The following is a 25,811-nucleotide window of genomic DNA, read 5'->3' as shown; positions in this document are numbered from 1 at the left end:
TTAAATAGTAACACCTCGGTTGATGTTCCAAGCGTGCCGTACCGATACTAAATGTGACGTGTAAACATTGAGACACCAAACCCGCTAGATTTAAATAGTCAGTAACAGCCACCGCAGTATAATTTGTTTGCGAAACGACTTGCTTTAAACGACTGTCGCACGCAACTTGAAAAAGGAAATGTCTGTATCGTGGTCAGTAGATGAGGTGCAGACTCGTTGGTAGACGAGGCCAGTAAGGTGGCGATACTATAACGGTCAGTCTATACAAATCCCACCCACTTTGAAGTGGTACTAACTACAATGGAAAAGCAAACCGAAAGTAAAGCGAGCCATGCCGTACCGAACCGAGCCGAGACAGATAGTACCACGCAGTGGAAAAGCTGCCAATATCATGCTGAGGACATCTGCTGGTTAAAGCTGTGTAAATGCATCAAGAACTGCAGCAAAAACATGTTGTACACACTTTTAAACCACAGCGCATGAGCTTAGAATAAACTGACCATTATAGTTCGTTAGTGTGAACACAAATATAGTTATCATTATAGTTATCGTTCTTGGTGTAAACGGGCCTTTAAAAGGTTAGTTCATCCAAAAAAGAAAATTCTGTCATCATTTACTAACCCTCATGTCATTCCAAACCAGTGAGACTTTCGTTCATTTTTGGAACACAAATTAAGATCTTAGAGATTTCTGTCCCTTTGACTCTTCAAAAAATTCATAAAGAGATCGTAAAAATAATCCATAAATGAATTGAGTGGTTTAGTCCAAATTTTCTGAAGAGACACGATCACTTTATATGATGAACAGATTGAATTTGCACTTTTATTCACATATAAAAATTCATCAACTCACACATCAGTTGTGGTAAACCAAAGCTCGAGCATGTTCGCTTGATGTGCGAGAACCAATGAGGTTCATTCTCCTGTTACGCAGCACATTTGAGCTTCTACAAGAACCAATGAGGTTCATTCTTGTGTTACGCAGCACATTTGAGCTTCCGGAAGAGGTTTGTTCTCGAGCGTGAAGCATGTACGGTTGAGTTACTGTTTATGTTCGCTGATCAATGTTTATACTTAAGTAAAAGCCTAAATTAAATCTTTTCATCATATAAAGTGATCGTGTCACTTCAGAAAATTTGGACTAAACCGCTCAATTCATATGGAGTAGTTTTACGATCTCTTTATGAACTTTTTGAAGAGTCAAAGTGTCAGTTGTGTTGCTGTCTATGGAGGAACGGAAAGCTTTCAGATTTCATTAAAAAGATCTTCATTTGTGTTCTGAAAATGAATGAAAGTCTTACGGGTGTGGAAGGACATGATGGTGAATAAATGATGAGAGAATTTTCATTTTTGGGTAAACTATCCCTTTAAAGTTGATGTTTGCTGCAGGACAGATAAAGCTGTACCGTGTGCACCCGGCCTAAGAGACGTGGTATAGCCATAATCTGAACACTTGATAAGCTCAAACTGTTGCTGTTTTCCAGGGGTTCCTTTTTATTCTTTTAATCATGCGTCAGAAAAATTCAGGTATTTTATAATCGACATGATACGTGGTGTTTGTTGGGAGAAATGTTTGCTGAAGAGCATCTGTATCCGTGCATGCCGTAGACGACGAAGCACCACCAGCGACCCGTCAAAAACGAGCATATGAACACTTGACATTATCCTCTGCTGTACCGCGCCGTGGAATGTATCACTTCCTCCCGATGACAGCGACGCCCCAGCAATGAAGAGCATGGACAACGAGAGGGTGAGAGAAATCATGTCACGGCAGATGGCAGATCAAACAATTGTTGTACATTTGAAATTGATTTTTAGAGACACGTGGCAGAATTCAGGTAAACGGTGTTACACGCCTGAATTGGTACATTAGTAATAGTAAAATGATCAAAAGTGACGGTTTTTCCAGGAGACGCACAACTTTCATTTTTTATGAAAACAAACCTGACAACACAGATCTGGCAGAGCTCATGTAAAAACTAATTACCAATGATCTGATTTAAATAGCCAATATACACGTAGACTAAAGCGTTTCTAGAAAAAATGATTAGGTATTAAGTCAAACAAATAAGCTGCACATTCATGGATGTCCAAATAACTGTCATGGGCTGCAATTTCTGTTGTAGTAATGAACAATTGGTGTGTTTTCTGTGTCCTCTATGATCTTTTCTGTGTATGTTTCTTGTAGAATGACTTGTAAAATGAACACAATATTATACATTGTTTTACAGCTGTGTATTAAAAGAAAAAAAGAAAAAAAAAATTAAAACTTTCTGATGGCCAAGGTCATAATTGCACTGTAGTTGGAACACTGGTAACTTTTGATTTCTGATGTTGAAGCTTATCCAGATAAGATTTCTCTGACTGTTAGTTTGTTTTATTGCTGTTGTTATTATTTTTTGATATTTAGATCTGTTATTGCTGTCATATGCATCTACTTCTGATATTTTCTTCTACAGCTGTGTGAATGCTGGAGTGTGTGTGAATAGTTTTTTACACCCTTACTTCATGGTAACTGTACAGTGAAATCTCACAAAACCTCAAAGACTGGGTCATATTTCACGCGAAAATCAAAAGAAAAAAATTAAGGGAAAAAAGATCAATTCTATTTTACATAAAGAATTAGTCTATTCCCCTTTTTATTTTGATTCTTAAAGTGAAATTTGACCTGGACATGCTGTGCTTCTGATTGAATCACAGTATAAAAAGCAACAAAATCATAGTCATATAAGCACATTCATATTTCCAGCATATGTCAGTTAGATCAAATGTTTTCTCCTCAGTAACTGTTCATTTAGAGTAGATTCACTATTCAGTGTTTGTTCCTTATTATTTTCAGTGTGACACTGAACTGTTGTTTAAAAATGAAACACATTTTTGTACTTTTATTTCCTGATGTTTAATGACACTGACAGCAAATAAACTTGAAAAACCTTGTTCCATCCAAAATGATCGTGTGTCTTATTTTGCATAGGCCTATTAGTATTTTCTACACAACCATGGGCTGTCAGATATGATATATTCATCCGTAGGATGCAACAAAGCCCCCAAGCAACTTATAAGCCCTGGGTATACTTCGTTTTTTTACGCGTAAGCTAGTGTACACGCACAGCCTTGCAAAGTATACTTCATTTGACTCGCACGCATACACAGGCGTTCGACACGTGCAGTTTTGAGCAATCTCTCGCCACGAGTTACAACCCATGTAAACATCTTATTCTTTAATGCTAGAGTTGTACAAATGAGAGTACTTTCTAACCTCTTCATACAATCTCTCGTCTATGTAGGCCTCCATTGTCGCTGTAGCTTGCATGTGTTCCAGTCTGTTCTGTTTATGCAGGTTTTCTTCGACTACTTTGTGATTCGATGCCCCCAGGGCACGGTTGCCACCTTGTGGATAAACTAATTCCTGCAAAAAAAATTGAAAATAAATGCGCATGTACGACCTGCGGTTACAAAAATCCAGCGGTGCGCGTACTCTTCTGATGATGAAATTCGCGTCACGTGCACTGTACGCTGACCCTCGCGTACGCATAAAACTGAAGTATACTTTGGGCTATACACACATATAATGCCCTATTTTAACGATCTAAGCGCATAGTCTGAAGCTCATGGCACAGGTGCACTTAGGGCGTGTCCGAATCCACTTTTGCTAGTTTAACGACGGAAAAAATGGTTGGCGCACTTGGCACATGGTCCAAAAGGGTTGTACCTAGTCTCTTAATGAGCTGTGGGTGTGTTTTGGGCATAACATGCAAAAAAACAATCAGAGTCTCATCTCCCATTCCCTTTAAAAGCCAGGTGCGCTTGCACCATAGAGGATTCGCTATTTACATGGCGGAATATAGACACTCTCAACCTGTTTGTGTGCTGCTACGCATCCCTGTGTGTGTAATAAGCAGAGTGTACGTGTGTTGTGCACCCGCCTATAGGCATATATTACTAACGCGCCCTTTTTAAAAATTAAAAAAAATACTGTGCCATTGACTTTACACCAGGCTTTTGTTGGTCAGTGGTGCAGTTGCTTTCAGTTGCCTCAAAATAGCAACACGCCAACAATGCGCCTGAACACACTTCGTTTTCAGACCAGCACGCCCATGGGTGAACAGATGGCCGCGAGTGCATTTGCTATTTAAACAACGTGGCGCTGGACGTGAAAATGATAACTGCGTCGGGCTGAAACTAGCAAAAAACACTTGCTTCGTACCTGGCATTGCATTGCGCTGGGTGTATGATAGGGCCCATAGACTAACAGACATAATTATTATTGCTCAACAAAAGAAACACATTTTATTGTCCAAACTTTCTATAAATAGGTCAAACGTTTTACACCTACAATTTCTGAATAAGAAAATAGGCCCTGAAGGACCACCAGTGGACTTCTGATGACTGGATGGCCTGATCAAACTTCATCAAACAGGCTTTTTGTGCAATGTTGAGTAGATGAAAGGATGGTTGCTTGTTGTGTGACACCAGTAGTCAAACATGGAGGAGGAAGTATGATGCTTCGGGGATCTTTTGCTGGATCCAGAGTCTGAGACTTGCACAAAGCGAGTGGCACCCTGAAGCAAAAACACTACCACAGCATCCTTACAGCGTGATGTTGTATCCTTTGGTATACACCTAGTGGGTCAGGGTTTCATCCTACAGCAAGAAACAGACCCAAAACAAACCTCCAGGCTATGCCAGAACTACTGGACTTCAAATGATGGATGGCCAGCTCAGTGTCCAGACTTAAACCACATCGAGCTGGTCTGGGATGAACTGGACAGAAGGGAACTTCTGCAGCCGTGTTGGGAAGAGCTTTCACTTCATAGTAAGAATTCCATGTTTTCTTGCTAAAATCTGCATTTTGTTAACCTTAATAATTACATGATTCCCTTTTCATCTCCAATTATCTACACTGAGACATTAAACTGCATAAATGTAAATAAAAACCGTAAAATATATGTGTCTCTATGCCTAGCAATATAGCCTATAGTTAGGCTACATTTCACCTCAAACCAAACAATATTCAAAGTAAGCCTTATTATATAGCATTCAAGAGTTTTATTCTGTCTGGAAGAACTTTTTCATTTCCATTACCGCGCGGCTTTCGCTCTGGAATACTTGATTCCGATTGGTCAATGTCGACGTTCCGCGGTCAAATATGACGCCATTTTGTTGACAACCGAATAAGCGGGGTAACGTAAGTCAGCGGCGTGTCATTATCGCAAACCCTGAAGGCCAAATGTACATTATTCATTACTTAACGATTTAAAAGATAAATAAAACACTGAAAGAAATGACATACCTTTCAAATATTGCACCGTCAGTGAGTGCATAGGACATTGTGAGGCCTGCATTACATACCGCTCGCCACAAGATGGCAGTAAATGATTGTTAAATCGGTTCTCCGCTCTTGCAGGTGAACCTGCTGTTTATCTTCAGGTTAGCTTTTAGCAACAAATCAGAATCTGACTAATCATTTGTAAATTGGATGGATTATCTTGTGGATTATCTTCCGAAAGTGCTGTTCTACTTCAAGAAGGTGAGATTTCCTTTTAAAAAGCACTTAATTGAGCCGATACATTAGTTGAGGGCAACAAAAATAGTTAATCGTTTTTGTTTGTTAAAATGGTCTGAGTACATGATAAAAGAAGACATGGAGAGAAAGAGAAATATTTTCTAAATGAAAAACATATATAATAAATATTATTTGATTACACTATGTTAGATTATATACTGCAGTGCATATACAAACAAATATTACAGTTACTGGCACTCTAATTGCAAATATCTTATTTTTATTTGTTCTCTTTTTTTCAATTTATATTATTATTATTATTGTTATTATTTGGCAGTGTCTTTTTACACCAAATGCAAATAAACAACCTTGTTGGCAAAGGCTATTTTACCACCCACCACTGGTCATACAATTTACCCATAGTACAAATGGTATATAAGCAGCACGTTATACTTTGTGCAAATACCATCACTATTTGCTCTTGGTGTAAACAAGGTGCTATTTGTTGCTAGTTACACTTTGTCCAAATACTAATCCACCTTCACTTGGTGTAAATAGCCTCTGCCTTTTTTTTCTTTCTTTTATGTCATTGTTTGTTTGTGTGTGCATATTGATACTTGTGCAATCTTCTGTGCAAAACAATAACAATCATCCTGATACAGTCATTTGAAATTGAAAGATTAAGAAATAGGTTGTCAGAGACCTTGCCTTTGGCAGCAGCTGTAGTGCGCACTGCACAATTAGCATGTCTCTCACTGCCATCTGCTGAGTGACCCGTCGGGCACCATGTGAGAATCTGCAGCTCTGTAGTGATCAGAAATCCCGTGCACCATTCATATGACATAACGCATTTTGTGCATGTGATATTTGAACCGCCTGTTGTGAGTTTAAACGCAGCGTCTCTCTTCTCCTCCCACCCCGAGCACTGCTATCTCTCGGCAGAACACTTTCAGTTCTCAGATCTGGAGGATATAGATGCACTGATGTCTTAAACACACTCCCCGTCTTCCAAGGTCTGCTGTTAAACGCTCATGTGGATGTATTTCTCCCATTGATCTGTGTTTGGCTGCAGGGTTCTACAGAGAGAGAGCAGCTGTCAGAGAGAGAGAGAGAGAGCACTTGAGAGAAACCGCTCCTTAATGAATTCATCCTGCTAAATGCAGTCCAAAGTGCCTGTGGATAACTGTGATCTGCTTAGCTATAAGGCACCTGTGTCTGGGGCCCTCCTCTGACTGACTGTTATCTATATAGAGCTCTGCAATATAGCTCAAAAACATATATATATATATATATATATATATATATATATATATATTAGTTAGGAAGATTTAAATTGAATAATTTTCATTTATATGCACCAATTTAGCAATAAGTATTTTACTAAATATTCTTGTAACGCTTTACTTAAAGCCTTTATGTATAATACATTATAAGGTAATCATAATGTATAATGCATTATATCTTTTCATAAATAATTGTAACCAAAGTTAAAATGCATTATAATATTTGCAGATTTCTTGTTACATCTGAAATCGGTTGTTTGTCATGTGTTTTAATGCATTATTTTTTCTAAAGGTGTGTTCAATTAATAGATAAGTATTATAATGTATTATAACTGTGGTTACAATTATTAATGAGATAATACAATGCATTATGAGGTGCATTACTAGGCATAATTAATGCATTAAAAATACTTTTATTATGCATAATATATAAAGACTAAGTAAAGTGTTACATGAAAAATGGTCATCTTTGATATGATACATTATGCTTTGGTGCAATTTACAGATATAGACTGATTTGATGTCATGCATCAGCTCTTGAGGTGTTTAAAATTAATATAAATGCAATATCTTAATACATACAGTGCATCCAGAAAGTATTCACAGGAAGTATTCACATTTTGTTATGTTACAGCCTTATTCCAAAATGGATTAAATTCATTATTTTCCTCAAAATTCTACAAACAGTACCACATAATGACAATGTGAAAGAAGTTTGTTTGAAATCTTTGCAAATTTATAAAAGTAAAAAAAAAAAATCACACGTACATAAGTATTCACAGCCTTTGCCATGACACTCAAAATTAACCTCAGGTGCATCCTGTTTTCACTGATCATCCTTGAGATGTTTCTACAACTTGATTGGAGTCCACCTGTGGTAAATTCAGTAGATTGGACATGATTTGGAAAGGCACACACCTGTCAATATAAGGTCCCACAGTTAACAGTGCATGTCAGAGCACAAACCAAGCCATGAAGTCCAAGGAATTGTCTGTAGACCTCCGAAACAGGATTGTATCGAGGCACAGATCTGGGGAAGGGTACAGAAAATTTTCTGCAGCATTGAAGGTACCAATGATCACCACAGTGGCCTCCATCATTCGTAAATGGAAGAAGTTTGGAATCACCAGGACTCTTACAAGAGCGGGCCACCCGGCCAAACTGAGCGATCGGGGGAGAAGGGCCGTAGTCAGGGAGGTGACCAAGAACCTGATGGTCACTCTGACAGAGTCCCAGCGTTTCTCTGTGGAGAAAGGAGAACCTTCCAGAAGAACAACCATCTCTGCAACACTCCATCAATCAGGCCTGTATGGTAGAGTGGCCAGACGGAAGCCACTCCTCAGTAAAAGGCACATGACAGCACGCTTGGAGGACTCTCAGACCATTAGAAACAAAATTCTCTGGTCTGATGAAACAAAGATTGAACTCTTTGGCCTGAATAGCAAGCGTCATGTCTGGAGGAAACCAGGCACTGCTCATCACCTGGCCAGTACCATCCCTACAGTGAAGCATGGTGGTGGCAGCATCATGCTGTGGGGATGTTTTTCAGCGGCAGGAACTGGGAGACTGGTCAGGATCGAGGGAAAGATGAATGCAGCAATGTACAGAGACATCCTTGATGAAAACCTGCTCCAGAGCGCTCTGGCCCTCAGACTGGGGCGAAGGTTCATCTTCCAATAGGACATCGACCCTAAGCACACAGCCAAGATAACAAAAGAGTGGCTGCGGGACAACTCTGTGAATGGTCTTGAGTGGCCCAGCCAGAGCCAAGACTTGAACCCGATTGAACATCTCTGGAGAGATCTGAAAATGGCTGTGCACCGATGCTCCCCATCCAACCTGATGGAGCTTGAGAGGTCCTGCAAAGAAGAATGGGAGAAACTGCCCAAAAATAGGTGTGCCAAGCTTGTAGCATCATACTCAAAAAGACTTGAGGCTGTAATTGGTGCCAAAGGTGCTTCAACAAAGTAATGAGCAAAGGCTGATTTCAAACAAACTTCTTTCACGTTGTCATTATGGGGTATTGTTTGTAGAATTTTAAGGAAAATAATGAATTTAATCCATTTTGGAATAAGGCTGTAACATAACAAAATGTGGAAAAAGTGAAGCGCTGTGAATATTTTCCGGATACACTGTATAATTAGAGCTGCATGATTCTGGATCAACTGAGAATCACAATTTTTTTTTTTTTTGGTTTCAAATAGAGATCACGGTTCTCCCACGATTCTGAACAGACAATTAAACAAAATAACATGAAATTTACTAGAGAGACAAAATGTTATTTGCTGCAGTAGTCTATTTAAAAGTGTTTAATTAATTTGAATTAATTATTTTTAAAAAATCAGTTTTCACGAATGATTCAATGAGTCACTCATAAATACTTCACTTGTTTCATTACTGAATCAATCAGAACAAATCTCTTGAATGAATGATTCAATGACAAATACATTTAATGCCACCTACTGGTGTAACGTTGTAATCGACGCAGTCTAAGGTGATTTGCTCTATTTGATCACTACCGTAGTAGACATCAGTGTTTTTCTATCTGAACTATCAGCTTTTATCCCAGTACTTCTGTGATGATTTGAATATTTGTAACAGAGAAATAATGACACTGTGTGGTTGAAAAGACAGTTTTGTGAAACTGTTTAATAGGTATACATGACAACTGCTCTCTCTGGATCAGTGGCATCTGAATGTTCTGACGTGATTTTGTCAAAGGTTTAATAGACACAGCACACAGGAGAATCGCCGTCATTTAGGAATAAGATCTTGTGGATGTTTGAATAAAGGTCGAGATCTTTTAATGATTAATCGTGCAGCTCTACATATCATTTTATATTGGCAGTAGATCATTGTAAATATACAATATCGTGAGAAATCGAAACATTAGCCATACTGCCCAGTCAGTTGTCCGCTGGATGCACCTGGTCATGGGGTGAGACGGAGCATGCGAGGGCTGAAGGTGAGGGCACTGAAGGCTGAAGGAACACAGGAAGTGTTCCCTCGAAAGGGGTCAAGCTGGGCCCCGAGGCACGAACAGCTCCAGTTCCCATTAATGCCAGTGCTAATGTCAGCGAAGCCCCAAAGGTAGTGAACTGCCAGCAAAGTAAGCAAGGATTACAGGAGCAAGTGACTTTACTCTACTGTAAACAATCCTGTCGTGCTCCCTTAAACACACACACACAAAACAACAGAAGGAGACACTACCGTAGGGTTCAGTCTGTTGATAAGAGCAGATCTGAGGACTTTGTACAGCGTCTCATAGGCTTTGAATCCAGTCATCAAAGCTCCTGGACTCGGGAACGCTGGTGTGCATGTCATCTTCACCTATTATTTATTATTATATAGGAAGAAGGACTGTATGAAATGAAAAGCATATTACTATACCGCATGTTCAACCACTGATACTCTATTTAATCTTAATCTAGATATTTATATAAAATTCCTATTTATAATAATAATAATAATAATAATACTCAAATAATAAGCAATTCAAAATTTCTAAGAGCAGTTCACTAGATATTAGTGTTGTAAACATTAAATGTATTTAAAAGCATTATATTATAGCAGTTTTTCTGCCGGTTATAAAAAAGCACTGTGAATGAGCATTCGTGAAAGCTTCGCCTAAACACTTATGAATATGAAAACAAAAAACAAGAGCCATCTGAACCCTTCTCAACTTTATTAAGCATCACACACGTGAGAGGACAACCCCAAAAAACCCACGACATTCCAGTACAAAATTGCGCATGAGTCTTGTCATTCTACAGCAAGCACCAAAGGGAAAATGCATTGCACACACACATTTACAACTAGTTCCAGTACATCCAGAATTAATGCTTCGTAACAGAACGAAACACAAATGTATAACATGTCTGTTACAACACCATCAGCAGAAACAGATGATTAGTCACATGGTTTTAATGTTCGCTATGTCAGAATTTATTCAGCAAATGTGTTTCCAGCTCCCATTATTCGCATTAATGCTTTTTCGCACAAGTCAAAAACCACCTCAAGCGAGCGTAAAAACTTTTTTGCAATTTTTTTTTTTTTCTAAATTGGTCATTTCCATCACTCATTTCTGATGCGATACTTCAAAATGCGCATAAAAACAGAGTGATGGAAACATAGCTACTGATTCACATGAATGAGTCATTGCATTATTCACTTTATGAATTCCTTTATGCCGAGGTCACAAGGCATGATTTTCAATATCTTCAGATCACTGTTCTTTTCACACAGCATGACTGTCTGGGGTAGCATTCAGTCGCTGCTGTGTGCACTCTGCACGATGGATTGGTGACAGACACATTGCATGACTTTACAATAGAAAGAATCGCTGACAACTCAGTTTGGTCCGCAAACTACGTTTCACAACCAGAGACTCGCAAGAAGTGATAAGGAAATAAGGTCACGCGTGAGACTGGAATTGTTATTAAAAATATTAGCCAGCAAGAAGCTTGCAATCCAAATTGTCTGTGCGCTGATTTTGTGCTGTGATTTGCAGCGAAAAGGACAAAAAGAAAAAAAGATTATGGAGGAGGAAATAGTTAGGGTGACGCGGGTCTATAACTCGTCCCCGAACTTCCCGCTGCCCTGTATCTTGCTCTCTCATTGGCTTTAGGTCATCACCGATGTCATTTTTCAGTCAGAACACATTTCACACAGCAGGATTTTGAATCACAGACAGGGCCAGATATTTAGCATGCCAAATATCTCACTGGCGTCGGCAACGCATTGTCGATGCTCTCATATCGCGTCTTTGAAAACGTGTGTGTGTGTGCAGTGTGAACTCAACAAAGGGTTGCCAGGTTTTCACAACAAAACCCACCCAATTGCTACTCTACACTAAACCCAATACTAGCCCAATCACATTTCAGGGGGGGTCCCTCGGTAAAAATCGCATTCAGGGGGTTAAAATCAGTGTTTTTGCTGGGGTTCCCCTGGTAAAATTCGCATTCCAGGAGCTAAAAATCATGTTATTTGGGGTCGCTTCAACCCACGGACATGAAAAAAAACCCGCGGCAAAAGTGTTAAAGGAGCCCAATTTCATGTGAAAACCATGGACTTGGCGACACTAACTCGGCATTAAAAACACTGATTTGTTCATGAATAAACATGTGGTTGCCTTAATGAGTCATTTGAATCATTCACTCGTCTATCTTATTCACTGATTCGTTTAGGAGTGAAACTACTATGTGATGTACTTTATTATTGATTTCGCTTTGACTTTGTTTGGAGCTGTTTTTGTTACTGACAATACTGACAGAATGAACTTGTTTATTGAGTTTGTTTGTGATATTGCTTAATTATCAGCCAGGCCAATTAATCAGCAGATATTTAGTAGATGTGATGCACTGATGTTTTGACGTAATGACGCCAGTCTGACATACAGAACACAAGGATGCATACAGACCACTTTGTCAATTAATCTGCATTTGTACTGTAAATTTTGAGAAAATATAAAAAAAAAAAAGGGTATATTGCATATATTCACAGTATATTGACAATCACTTTTATAAACACTTCATGCTACACATTAAGATGCATGTAGTAGATTATGAAAATAATTCAGTCACATTAGAATTTAATTAAAGCCTTTTTTGTCAGACTGAACTTATTAATGAAAACTGAGAATCTCTATAACTTTAAAGCAACAAAATGCTGGGTTAAAAACAACCCAGGTTGGATTAAAAATGGACATATTTAGCGATTGGGTTGTTTTAACCCAGCGATTGGGTTAAATGTTTGACCATCGTGCTGGGTAGTTTTATTTAACTCAGCTATTGTTTAAAAAGTACCATATGGCTGGCTTAAAATGAACCTAAAATATGTTGGAAATTAAAAATCAGATGCATAATTACTAGAGGCAACAATAATATTCAAAAGGTGAACATTTATTAATAAGCAATTTAATAAATGTTTATTGTTTAATTATTACTAATTAAACATTAATAAATGTTCATTTATTAAACATATTAATAAATGTTCATTTCCAACATACTTTGGGTTCATTTTAAGCAAGCAATACAGTAAAATTTAACAATAGTTGGGTTAAATAAAACTACCCAGGTTGGGCAAACATTTAACCCAACCGCTGGGTTTGTCCATTTTCAACCCAACTCGGGTTGTTTTTAACGCAGCATTTTTTAAAGTGAATAATTCAGCCAAAACTGAAAAATGTGTCATTATTTCTCTCCCTCATGTTATTCCAGACCGGCGTACTGTTATTTTGTTAGACAAAAACACTACACAAGGCTATACAAGTAATATCTGCTCAATTTTCCAAGTCTATATTATAAATATATAAATATTATCAAGCGTTGACATGCTAGCTTTGATTCTAAATGCGATTTCAGAGCTTCATAGCGAAGATGAAGATTACTATTTAATAATGACCTTGCCTGTTTTGTTCATCACACAAAGCTGACTTCAATCATTTGAAGTAAAATGAACTACTTTATGGTGCTTTTTATGGAGCTTAACACTGTGGTCACTGAATTGTTGTTGGTTGCATAATATCTGTGTAAAAATCCTCCAGAATAATATAAGGGTGAGTAAGTAATGACAGAATTTTCCTTTTGAGGTGAACTATTCCTTAAAAGATGAGAGTTATTTACAGACCACAGCCCATTAACACAATACTCTGAGACTTTGTTACACAGACAGTTAAAACAAATGTAATTTGCACAGAACATACTTCCTCTTCAAACTTTCTTCCTTTTAATATCTCTCTCTCTCTCTCTCTCTCTCTCTCTCTCTCTCTCTCTCTCTCAGACCGAGGGAATAAACAGGCACAGGCTTGCGGCCATAGGTTTTTTTTTTTCTTTCTTTCTTTCTCCCTCGTTCTGATAGATTGTAGTTGAAGCTAATTGCAGTGTTTCAGAGCGGACTCTCTCGTCTGCTTAACCCCGGGATTTCTGTCCTTTTTTTCTCCTTTCTTTTTTTTCATTCCAGAGGTCTCGTTGTGGAAGGACGGCGAGTACCCTGCTTTGTTAATTACGAGGATAACACATTCACTCATCAAATAATGGATGTGCTTTGCAATTTCAAGTTTTAATAATCAATTACTGAGAGCAATTCTCCATGGAGTTGCAAAAGAGTCATTAAGTCTCAAAAGGAAAAAAAGCTCTATTTTTACAAATGCCTGAGGGGAATTGACTCAAAGCGCTTCCTATGCATTTGCCAATGTAATTCCAATAGAAAAAGGATGGAAGAAAAGCTTGTGGCATTTAGTTCTTTGAAAAGAGGTGATGTCTTATGAGGTGAAGTGTACAGCTGAAGCCTGTGGACTGTAAACTATTAACAAATGATTTGTACAGTGGGGTCCAAAAGTCTGAGATCTTTTGTGAACACGTCTGTTCTGCATTTTCTTATTTAATAACATTTTTTAAGGTAACACTTTATTTTGATGCTCCCCAACAGACATTCTACTGACTATTAAGTAATTCTGCAACTACAAGTCAACTTATTCTACTCTAACCTTACCCTAAACTAACAGTCTACTACAGTCTACTAATACTCTAATGAAAGTTAGTTGACATGTACTTCTTTAGATATGTCTCATGTTTGTGTGATTAGTATTCACTAAGTTACAGTTCATTTTCTGAGGACTATCAGAATGGACTTCATTCAGAGAGAGACTGCAGCTCGCGCATCATGTTTTCTTTATTTTGCAAAAAGCGCAACATTTAGTTTTTACTGTGAGTGTACACAGTTAAAAGAACACCCAGTTAGCAACACCCAACTTCCTACGATCTAATACATTCCAGAAAGACTAAATAAAATCCCGTCCACATTTTCTCATTTCAGAAACCCTTTGAATTGGATATTCATCACAATAAGGAAGAAAAGACTATTGCAGCTTCCATTTTATGCTGACTTTAAAGCCCCTTTCACACAGCGCATTGATCCCAGAAAATTGCCGGAAAATTGCCTTCTGTGTGAACGCAAACACGTCCCGGGATTAATTCCGGGATTGATCCCAGAATGGGGACCTAGTAACATTGCCGGGATCAGACCCGGAACACGCCCTGTGTGAACAAAAGGCAGGACCAATGCCATAAGGGGTGTGTCGTAATGATGATGCTGAAGCTGAGATCGTTCGCCAGCTTAGTGGAACGGTACACAATGCGCTAGTTTATAATCAAATCAAAATCAGGTTTCTTGAGAGAGAAATTGCAGATCATAAGTAAACTTAAGATGCTGCGGACACATTACACCTCACATCCTGATGTCACGTGTCTTTACGGGATGAGTGTGAAAGCACCCACAAATTCTGGAAAATCACTGGCAGTGTGAATGGACCAAAATCAAACGATCCTGGGACAAATCCGCAGGACACATTATCTGTGTATTTTCCCGAATCTCTGTGTGAAAGGGGCTTAAAGGGTTAGTTCACCCAAAAATGAAAATAATGTCATTTATTACTCACCCTCATGCCGTTCCACACCCGTAAGACCTTCGTTCATCTTCAGAACACAAATTAAGATATTTTTGATGAAATCCGATGGCTCAGTGAGGCCTGCATTCACAGCAATGACATTTCCTCTCTCAAGATCCATTAATGTACTAAAAACATATTTAAATCAGTTCATGTGAGTACAGTGGTTCAGTATTAATATTATAAAGCGACAAGAATATTTTTGGTGCGCCAAAAAAAACAAAATAATGACTTATATAGTGATGGCCGATTTCAAAACACTGCTTCAGGAAGCAGTGTTTCGAATCATCCGAATCATGATTCGGATCACGTGTCAAATCCCCAAACTGCTGAAATCACGTTTTTAGTCAATAGTTGTTGGACTACGTTTGTATCCACTGAAAAGAAACTGAGATTTCAGCCAGTGTCAGCAAACCTATTGTCCCTTGTTTTATGTTTGTTGTGTTTGGCATTTTGGCAAGTTTTTTTTTTTTTTTTCCTTTTAATCTCAAGGTAAAATGAAAGTTTAATAGTTTTTCCCCCTCAACTCTAAACATTAATTCAACAGAAAAACATTAACTTTACAGCTCACAAATCAGCTGTTTTTCTTTTTTTGTTTTTGTTGGTTTTTACCCAGAGGGCAGTTCTCACCACCTGAGCCGTGGCACCGCTGTCGTGACCCCAGCATCGTGCAGTGGGTGGTAACACACAAGAAAGGCTGTTGGTCAATATGTAATGTTCATGCGCTTTCATTAATAAATATCACTGACTTCTAGACCAGTCTGCCAATGTGTGAGCAAGTGGGTGTGTGGTAAGTTGGTATCTAGAGTCTTCTGATGAAACGAGATTTGACTAGCAGCATAAAGTCAGGTCCAGTTTGAAGCATATTATTTTTCTTCTGGCCCAATTAGAAAGGAAGAAAACAAAGCAACGAATCACAGTTTGTTTTGTCAGCATGTCGTTTAGGGGCGGGGTCTATTTGAAATAGACTGGTGTGTAATATAAAATACATTACTGCTTATGGATGTCTAGTTTATATCCTGCTAAAAATGCCAAAAGCATGTCTCTATACTCATAGAAAGATTTCAGACAGTTCGTTTGGACTTTAAAAAGAGTTTATAGTGAAACTCTACAGCAGATTGAAGCACAGAGGAGATGGATGGCTGTTACAGGCGATCAAAGGCGGAATGAAAAAAGGAATGACACAGCTGGATCAGGAAGGTGCGGAAAGGGAAAAAAAACATCTCTTGTACAGGAAGCAAGAAAAGATTGAGAGTATCTTAAGAACAAAAATAAAGAAATAAATAAAGCAAGCAAGCTGAAAGATGTGTGACAGCAGCATACTGCGCAAAAACAACAACACAAAAATACAAACACGCCACTTTCTGACATGCCTTTAGATTCGATCTTCTGACACAGCTTGGAAAATGACGCGTCCTATCTCGCATTAGCTTTGATCGCCAGTTCAGAGACTATTATTAAAGTGATCTTTAAATGTGACACATCAGCACTGTAAACTGAAAACGCATCAAGAACCGTATGAAAGAACGGCGCACGAAATGAAAATATTTGGATGAGGATTACAGTGTTTGTATGGCAGCGATGCACTGATATTCCTCAAACACTAGATAGGGCTTATTCAAAACCTTTAAACCTGAGTGTTAAACTACTGCCATTAATTCAGCCTGCATGAAGCGCTTAGCATACAGACTTTATTTTGTAGATAATTTCATTTGTTTTTTTTTTTTAGCTTTTTACTTTTTAAGACATTTTAAGGATTGACTTACATTGTTTGCCATGCAAAATAGTTGACATTGTAGAATTTGCATACTGAATAATATTCTTGATGATCACCTTTGCAAACTGATTTTCTTTTTTGCATTTACTCCACTGGTCAAAGGTTTGGAATAATTATGATTTTTTAAAAATGTTTTAATATATGTAAATATATTTTAAAATGCAATTTATTCCTGTGATCAAAGCTTAATTTTTAGCATCATTACTCCAGTCTTCAGTGTCACATGATCCTTCAGAAATCATTCTAATATGATGATTTGATGCTCAAGAAACATTTATGATTATTATCAATGTTGAAAACAGTTGTGCTGCATAATATTTTTTGTGGAAACCATCATACACCAGCACTACCATTAAAAAGTGTGAGGTTTAATTTTTTTCCCAAAAAGAAATTAATACTTTCATTGAGCAAGGATGCATTATGTTAATTAAAAGCGACAGTAAAGACATTTATAATGTTACAAAAGATTTCTATTTCAAATAAATAGGCATATACTGTTCCTTTGAACTTTCTATTTATAAAGAATCCTGAAAAAAAAATCACATTTTCCATTGAAAATCTCATTGATAATAAGAACCTGTATTAATAATTGAGCACATAATATTTGATAATTGAGCAGCACATCAGCATATTAGAATGATTTCTGAAGGATCATGTGACACTGAAGACTGGAGTAATGATGCTGAAAACTCAGCTTTGATCACAGGAATAAATAATATTTTAAAATATATTCAATATATAGTTCTTTAATAGTATTTCACAATATTACTAGTTTTCATTAATTTTTGATCAAATTAATGCAGCCTTGGTGAGAAAGAGACTTCTTTCAAAAACATTAATCTTAAAATCCTAATTGTTCCTGTTGTGTTTGTATTTACTCAAGTAAGAGCTTAGCCAATGCGCTGCAATCATGCAGCAATTAATGCATTTTTGAGTAACTGGCGGGAACAAACCTCAGGACTCGAGGATGTGTTATTCCGATAGCTAGCTATAAGCATTTCTACAGTTTAACTTCTCAGAAGTTGAGATATCTGACTGTAGAAGACTGATTTAAGCATGCTGAGAATATAACATACTTTTAATGATATGTTTTGATTTGCAGAATGATGCACAAAATCAGGCTTGCTCAGTGAAAAGCATCTGCCTTTGGTTACTTTTGGGGATAATTAATTTATCACAATTTTTTCTTTTGTCAAATCAACTTAAATAATTAATGTGGTTCAGATAACATATTTTAAGTTCCAGTTGATTAAACCAATCGCCTTTATTTTATTAACTCAAAATTTTAAGACAACCAGGTAACACCAAAGCGCCTCTGATTTCATTTACACAGAATCAAAACTTACCTAAAGCTGTAACACAATCCCCCCCCCATCACGCACAATGCTGTTTCTTTCAGGAGAAGCAGATCTAGTTGAAACTGTTATTTAAAGAATATCTCTCTCTCTCACACACACAGACACACACACACGATGGACTGACAGGCTGCTGGATGGGGTCTTTAACTTCGCTCAGGCAGCCCACACACACCCCACATGTGCTTGGGTTGCATTCGCTCATATCGCTCTCTCTCTCTGATTTACATGGCGAGCAGCGGACAGGATGGTAGAGAGGAGGCTGCAGAGAGGAAATGGTCCATTTCTCCCGGTGCTTGGGAATGGAAACAGAGGAGCATATGTTGGGATTTGAAGAGTCAATCCATGAATAACCTGAAGCGATGTTTCTTCTCTCTCTCTCTCTCTCTCTTTCTGGGCAGACTAGAAGTGCAGCAGAGCTGTGCGGGGAGAACTGGCTTCCCTAAAGTACCAGGCTGTAGTCAAAAATATTTACAGTGCCAGGAGGTATTCAGCAAAATATTCGAAAAAATTCGATATCGAGCTGACCTCTCACTGGGCATCTGATGCCTCTCTCGCACTCTCCATCTCTCTCTCGTTCTTGCTGCTGCTTCTGAAACAGTTTGGCACACAACAACAGATTGCTTTATCAACTATGCTATGTATAGGTTTCAAATATATACTGATGTGTTTTAATAATTCTCATCAAGGTTTTGACAGTAATGATGGCCTGGAGCTGGTGTGGTGGACTGTTTTGTCACTAGGTCTTGCATGAAACATAAGCATCTAGTTTCTGAACTCATGTTTTGAACATTATCTGTTGATGTAAATGTCATCAAGGTAATATTATCTAGCAGACATAAGTGAGATTTTGTTGAAATTGCTAGAGTAATGTTAAAAATGATAAATCAGTAATGTTTTGCACCATATGCAAAAGTATGTGTGCAGTATAAATTTGCAGCTCTCATGGATACATTATATCTATAATAACCATCAGTTATTGCCTAAAAACCTATGAATTATTTGTTAATTTGTTAATAGTAGAATTCTGAACAAATAATCTTAGTTTTTTTTTTAATGGAAAAATAAACAGAACCACATATGGCACATATTTTTTTTTTTTATTCTTTCTGTTGTTTTAATTTTTATTTTATTGCAATAATCAAATTCTAGATGTTGTTCTCAGTGACACAGTAGCAGCATATTTACAAACTGATACCAGAATTATTTATTACGCTATTACCTGTCTTGTGTGCATTAGTTTCAGATCTTTTAATCTAGTTTTCATATTTGGAATCTGATATAATTCCTGCTCTTCATGAAGTCAGTTGAGGTTGTTTTAGAGCAGATGGCCACTAGAGGGCAGGACAGATCCAGACAGGAGAGATCACTGCACTGCTGATGCATTTACTGGCACATTAATGTTCACACTGTCTGTGTTCAATATCTGCACATAATCAACATTAAGCATTTAGTGAAAAATGACTGCAAAAAAATCTTTTACAAGGGAATGAAATCTGCTGAGGCAATAAATGTAAGAAGAATAATACAACTGTAAAATTAATTAATAGTCTATTTTGTGTGTGTGTGTGTGTGTGTGTGTGTGTGTGTGTGTTTATGTCGCTGTGGTTTAAGGGCAACAAAATTGCACCCAGAAGATACAGTAGGTGAATCTGAACTAGATAGATAGATAGATAGATAAATAGATAGATGTGACATAAAGTAAATTTGAATGTGTTTGTACTTACTAGTTTAGAGAGAATTTCTTTGTTAAAGTGTGCTAAAACATTATTATTATTATTGTGTGTGTGTTTGAGAGGTTTTTCCACAGATTGCCAAGGAGGAACAGATGTCATGGATCAGAGAGACACTTACACACTCCCACAGTTCTCTCTCTCTCCACACACACACACACACACACACACACACACTTTACACATTTGACACAGCAGCTTTTTGTCAAGTATTACAAGAATTGGCACTTTAACTATAAAAGGCAGCAAAGAATCTCACTGCTAATTATAATGCTAATATATGAATGTAAAATATATATCATATCATAGCTATTGAAATTCAAATTGATTTTAATTACTTTCTACCCTCACATTTCTGGACTTATTATGAAACATTCATTAGTTCACGTTATTCCAAAGAAAATGTATGTTTGTCTTCATAATCTTTTGTAATGACTTGCTCTACCTCTGAAACAACTTTCTTTTTAGGTTAACATCACCAAACCCTCTTATTTTTTAACCATCCTAATTCCTAATGAGAAATAAAACTCACCCTACTAGACAAAGAAAGGTTATCATATTAATTTTTGAAAGCAAAGTAGTAGTCTGACTGTTCACTCAGATGGGTGAAAATGGGTTAAAAACAACCAAAGTTGGGTTGAAAATGGGCAAACCCAGTGATTAGGTTGTTTTAACCCAGAGTTAAATGTTTGCCTAACCTGCTGGGTAGTTTTATTTAACTCAACTATTGTTTAAAAATTATTGTATTGCTTGCTTAAAATGAACCCAAAATATGTTGGAAATTAACATTTATTAACATGTTTAATAAATGAACAAAGTTTAATGAATAATAATTAAACAATAAGCATTTATTAAATTGCTTATTAATAAATGTTCACCTTTTGATTATTATTGTTGCTTCTAGTAATAGTAGTAGCTCTAAGATTTTTAATATCCAACCTATTTTGGGTTCATTTTAAGCCAGCCATATAGTCATTTTTAAACAATACTTGGGTTAAATAAAACTACCCAGCATGTTGGGCAAACATTTAACCCAACCACTGGGTTTGTCCATTTTCAACCCAACTTGGGTTGTTTTTAACCCAGTATTTTTTAGTGTTGGATATTAAGATACTGATTTACCTCTTTCATCATAATGTTTCATTTGCTCTTTCCTTTGTTTCTCTGCAGCTTTTTAGCTCTGGTTGTTCCAAAATTAATGGTTTTATATCATAATATATGTAACATTTTATTGGATTGCACACATATAGAGCTGAGGCATCTCCTCTCTTTGCACTTGCATTAGCTTTTATCACAGCTATTGTTATTATTCTGCATTTTACTTGAATGTCTTCAAAACATGACAACTGCCAGAACAACAAGACTAATGTATTCGGTGGCAGCCGAGGGAAGGAGAGGGATTGTGAAGTGTGCAGTGAAGTGAAACATGAAAGGTTCCAGACAGGATGTGACACAGTGTCGTTCAGCTCGGCGCAGATAAAAAGCCCCTTCTCTCCCTTAAACCCCCCGCAGCACAGCCCGCCAAACCGCGGCCCCCCAAAATCCTCCTCGCCATTAAACGGTTTGTTTTTTGAACGTCTCTCCAGATCCAAAGCCAGAAAAGTGCGAGATGACAGCTGATCTACACGTGTAAAATGCGTCGTCGCTGTTACTGAGAGCTACAAACGCACTGCTTGCGGTGTCTTTACCGTCCCTTTCTCTCAGTCCCTGTGGTGTCTCGCGTTGGTGTCCTTCACCAGTTGATTTATGGTCTGGCGCTCTGGTTTGTCAGACCACAATAGGGGACTATCGTCAATGGCAGCGTTTCATTCTTACACCGTGTCCTAACCAGACAAGAGAAGTTTTTCAAGCCCCAAAGTAATTTGTCTGTTCAGACTGAAAGCAAAAATGCTGCGTGATGCAGCATGATAATATTTGAAAACAGTTATACTCATATTCTTTTGTCAAATATTTACTTTCAACCTCTCACCACCATTTACAGTCCAATTGATTCTCCATCTTCTTTCCACAATGAATAACCTGTATAAGTAGTAAATGCATCAGACTGTGGAAGCAGAATACAGTAGTGTACAAAACTGATGACCCTTTATTCAAATAATTGTTTGTGATAACCCAATGAAACATGCCAAATTGTGCGGACATCATTTTTGGCAAGGCTGTCATAAAATAAATTATGAACACATGCAAAAACAAGAGAGAACCAAATAATTTTGACAGTTAAATATCTGACCAAGTTTAATGTTTTGTTTTTCAGTCATACTTAAAAAACTGAAAAACAATATAAAATATTTTATTTCTTATATTTTGATGGTTTAATTGAACTTGTAGGGTGATTAAAAGCAAATATCCCCTCTGGACATCACTTTTTCTGGACATCACTTCCTAAGTTGTATATGAAAGCCTGTAGACTGATTTTTATGTGAAGGACTCGGGCCGGTTTTGGCGGGAAAATTCAAAGGATGTGACGGTTACGCGCGCTCCCGAGAACCTCTCTTCCGTTCAATGACACATGAAATGAATGCTTACAATGTTCAGGATAATGCCGAAAGAGCTATTCTGTACTGTAATGTCAATGTGTCATGCAAAGAAAAAGGATTAATTCAAACTATAGTCTCACAGATAGTCTCAAATATTCAAACTATCAAAAGAGTGTAATTTTAAATACCTCATCTGTTGACATGATGCCGGTGAATTGCAGAGCTGGTGCAAACATATCCACATCGCTATGATGAGAAGCTTTCTTAACTGCCGTTTTCTCCACGCTGTTATTTTGTTTTTTTTTGTTTTTTTTGTTATTGAGACTGAGAGGAAAGTGCGCACATTAGGCTACATATTCATCTAAACTATGTCGCTCTCAGCAGCCTGGACCACGTCGGGATGATCGCTGCAAAGGTATTTCCATTATTTTTTTACTTCTAAGCAAAGAACAAAACAGAACTTTGCCGTGAGTATATCGGGGCTTTGAAACACCTTCAGTCTCTTGTACATTACATGTGCACGAGTGCAAGCATGATCAAAAGGTTGCTGGCTGCAGTTCACTTAACGGCCACCAGTGTCGCTAATAAGTGTTTCTGAATTATACAAATAGCCCCTTTAATCGTGTAGTGCTTGTTTAAGTGTTACATAATTTAATTGTCACTTGGAATGACTTCTTAAAAAAAAAAAAAATCTTGTTTTCCACAAAAAAAATCTAAATGTACTTGAGAAGCAACATGTTTTTATGAATGTATAAATGTAAAGCCATCAATGCTGCATGTATTTGATCAAAAATGCAATAAAAACAGTAATATTGTGACATATTATTACAATTTAAAATATCTGCATCATTACTCCATTATTCAATTTTCAGCATCATTATTATTCCAGTCTTCAGGCAGATTTCTCCACTTGTGAAAAATGTATCAGTGCAACTTTTTTTTTTTTTTTTTGCAATGTAGGTTATTTGCAAACAGTTTTCTGAACACTCTGCCAGGTTATCCATTGGTCAGAAAATAGATAGTCCCACCCCAAACGCACCATTGGTTGAGTGAGTGTTGTGATGCTCAGGTCAATGTTTTGAAAGCACCACAACAGTGTTATGCTTTTTGTTGCTGTCAACCTACGAATGTCTTACTTAGTGTTGTCTCTGTGTATTAAGCTGGAATTTTAAAAGAAAAAAAAAACACTTCAGCTTTAATTGCATTTTTATTTCTCATCACACATTTATTTCCAGTGCTGCAGTAAGTTACCTTTGCTCTGCTTGTTCAAGGCGCATTCACTTGTATATTTGTTTACACAGAGCTTCTCCTTTCATGCAAGGTCTCAAAGGAAGGCTAGAGCCGACCGTAGTCCTCCGCGTCCGACTCCTCTCACTGTGGCCCTTGTTACAGGACGAGTTAATTGAATCAGAGTTCACTTCGTCCATCCAGATGCTCCTCGGCGGGAAAACACAAAGTTTTGGTGCAGGTGTGTCCGTGTTAACACTTATTTCCATTAAAGATCTCCGTTGCGGCTCCCTGGCCTCGCGGCAGATGGGCAGATTTGTCTTTGTAAACATTCTCTGAACATTATTCTGATGTCGGCTCCATTCAAAAAGATTACACTCTGACCTTGGTACATATCGGCCTATTGATACTTCCAGGGTTGTCCAGGGTTGCTTGTGTGTTCAGCTTGGAAGGAGAAAAGTCGGAGAGAAAAGATACTAGATCTGTTGATTTCGTCTCGGATATGGACACAGTTAGAGCGGCCCTGACCCTATGTTGCCCACACCTTTTAGGCTTCGCCGAGAGTGACTGCGGCTCACAATAGTGTAAACGGCCGTCACAATAGACGCTTGCCCTGCGCACACTAATGCATTCATCTGTAGAAAGAATCTGAACCTCCATGGCTTTTTTCTAATAGCCAGATTGTGTAATTCTGAAAGATTAGCTTTGAAAGAGATTCTCTATTAAGACCAGACAGGAAGATGATAGCTTATGGAAGCGTGCAATATTTCTTATCAATAAAGCTTTATGCGTCTTTTCAGCGAATGTGAAAAACCTGTTATTGTTTTGTTCACCGTCGGGATCCGTTTTCAGAAAGAAGCTCTCAGCACGCTCAATGCCATTAGCTGGAGTTTCTTAAAGGACCTGGTCCTCTGGAATTTACAGTGAAAAATTCATCACCGATATCCCAATGAAAACAACTACAAACACAGAATCACACATAGAAGGAATATGATTATCGTTCATAGTTTTCATGTTCCATCTGTTTTTAGTTTTGTCAATTTCTTTGTTTTAGCATACACAATCATGGAATACATAGAAATATAATGGAATTGAATTTTTAAAAATCGCTATTTATTTATTTACCATCCACTTTAGACCTGGAAAAGTCATGGCAATCAGTTAATTCTTAAAACAGTCAATTGTAAATTTCTTCATATAATTTTTTTAACAGGGGGATTTGTCTCATAAATCATAAAAATATCCAACTTATAGTTGTCTCACAGTTTAAAAGCAGTTTAGAGTTTTATCTTTTGTTGTTTTTGTGTTCATGTTTTTATATTTATTTGATTTCTATTATTGAGAGCGTTTACATTCACATTCTTACACCAATTATGACTAATAAGCAGCCAATGTACAGTGTAAACTCATAAACAGATTAAAGGAGACTTGATTTGTTTCTATATATTAAACAAGATGTAATATAAGTCTCTGGTGTCTCTAGAATGTGTCTGGAAGTTTCAGCTCAAAATACCCCACAGATCATTTATTATAGCTTGTCAAATTTGCCCCTATTTGGGTGTGAGCAAAAACATGCCGTTTTTGTGTGTGTCCCTTTAAATGCAAATGAGCTGCTGCTCCCGGCCCCCTTTCCAGAAGAGGGCGGAGCTTTAACAGCTCACGCTTCGGTTGCTCAACAACAACAAAGCTGGAGAATCTGATGGAGAGACTCAGGAAGAAGTTACAACTTTTAGAATGAAACTGGATGTTTCTGAATGGTTAGTGGATAAATTTATGTAGTTGCTGTGGAGTTGATTCAACTCATCGACTAGCATGTGCTGTCATATTTATCTTTTGTGCAAATCCAGTGTTGAATTGTTTGTGAAGCAGTCCGGCGTAAAATGACAGCATGGTAACAACACTCTACTACAACAACTCTTCCTCTTCTCTAAAGCAGCCCAACATGGCCTAAATAGTTTTCTGTGCTCGTCTGTGCAGCCAACGCCAGAACAGTTAGCATGCTTTGCTC

At 37.5% G+C, this 25,811-nt stretch overlaps 1 protein-coding gene across 4 annotated transcripts in view; it reads left to right on the top strand.

Annotated features, from left to right (window-relative positions):
• Positions 1-2,948, top strand: part of grb14 (growth factor receptor-bound protein 14) — an 85,780-nt gene extending 82,832 nt beyond the window's left edge. For 3 of the 4 annotated variants that reach the window (XR_007931567.1, XR_007931566.1, XR_007931568.1), the window contains 2 exons: positions 1-912; positions 964-2,948. The exon at positions 1-912 is cut by the window's left edge and continues 1,867 nt beyond it. The gene's annotated coding sequence lies outside the window, so the exon portion shown is untranslated. The other variant, XM_051905166.1, reaches the window with a different exon arrangement.
• Positions 2,949-25,811: the final 22,863 nt, after the last annotated feature.

This window comes from Ctenopharyngodon idella, chromosome 9 (assembly GCF_019924925.1).
Source record: "Ctenopharyngodon idella isolate HZGC_01 chromosome 9, HZGC01, whole genome shotgun sequence".
NCBI lineage: Eukaryota > Metazoa > Chordata > Actinopteri > Cypriniformes > Xenocyprididae > Ctenopharyngodon > Ctenopharyngodon idella.
The sequence above is the reverse complement of the archived record's forward strand: the minus strand, read 5'-3'. Positions and strand labels throughout refer to the sequence as shown.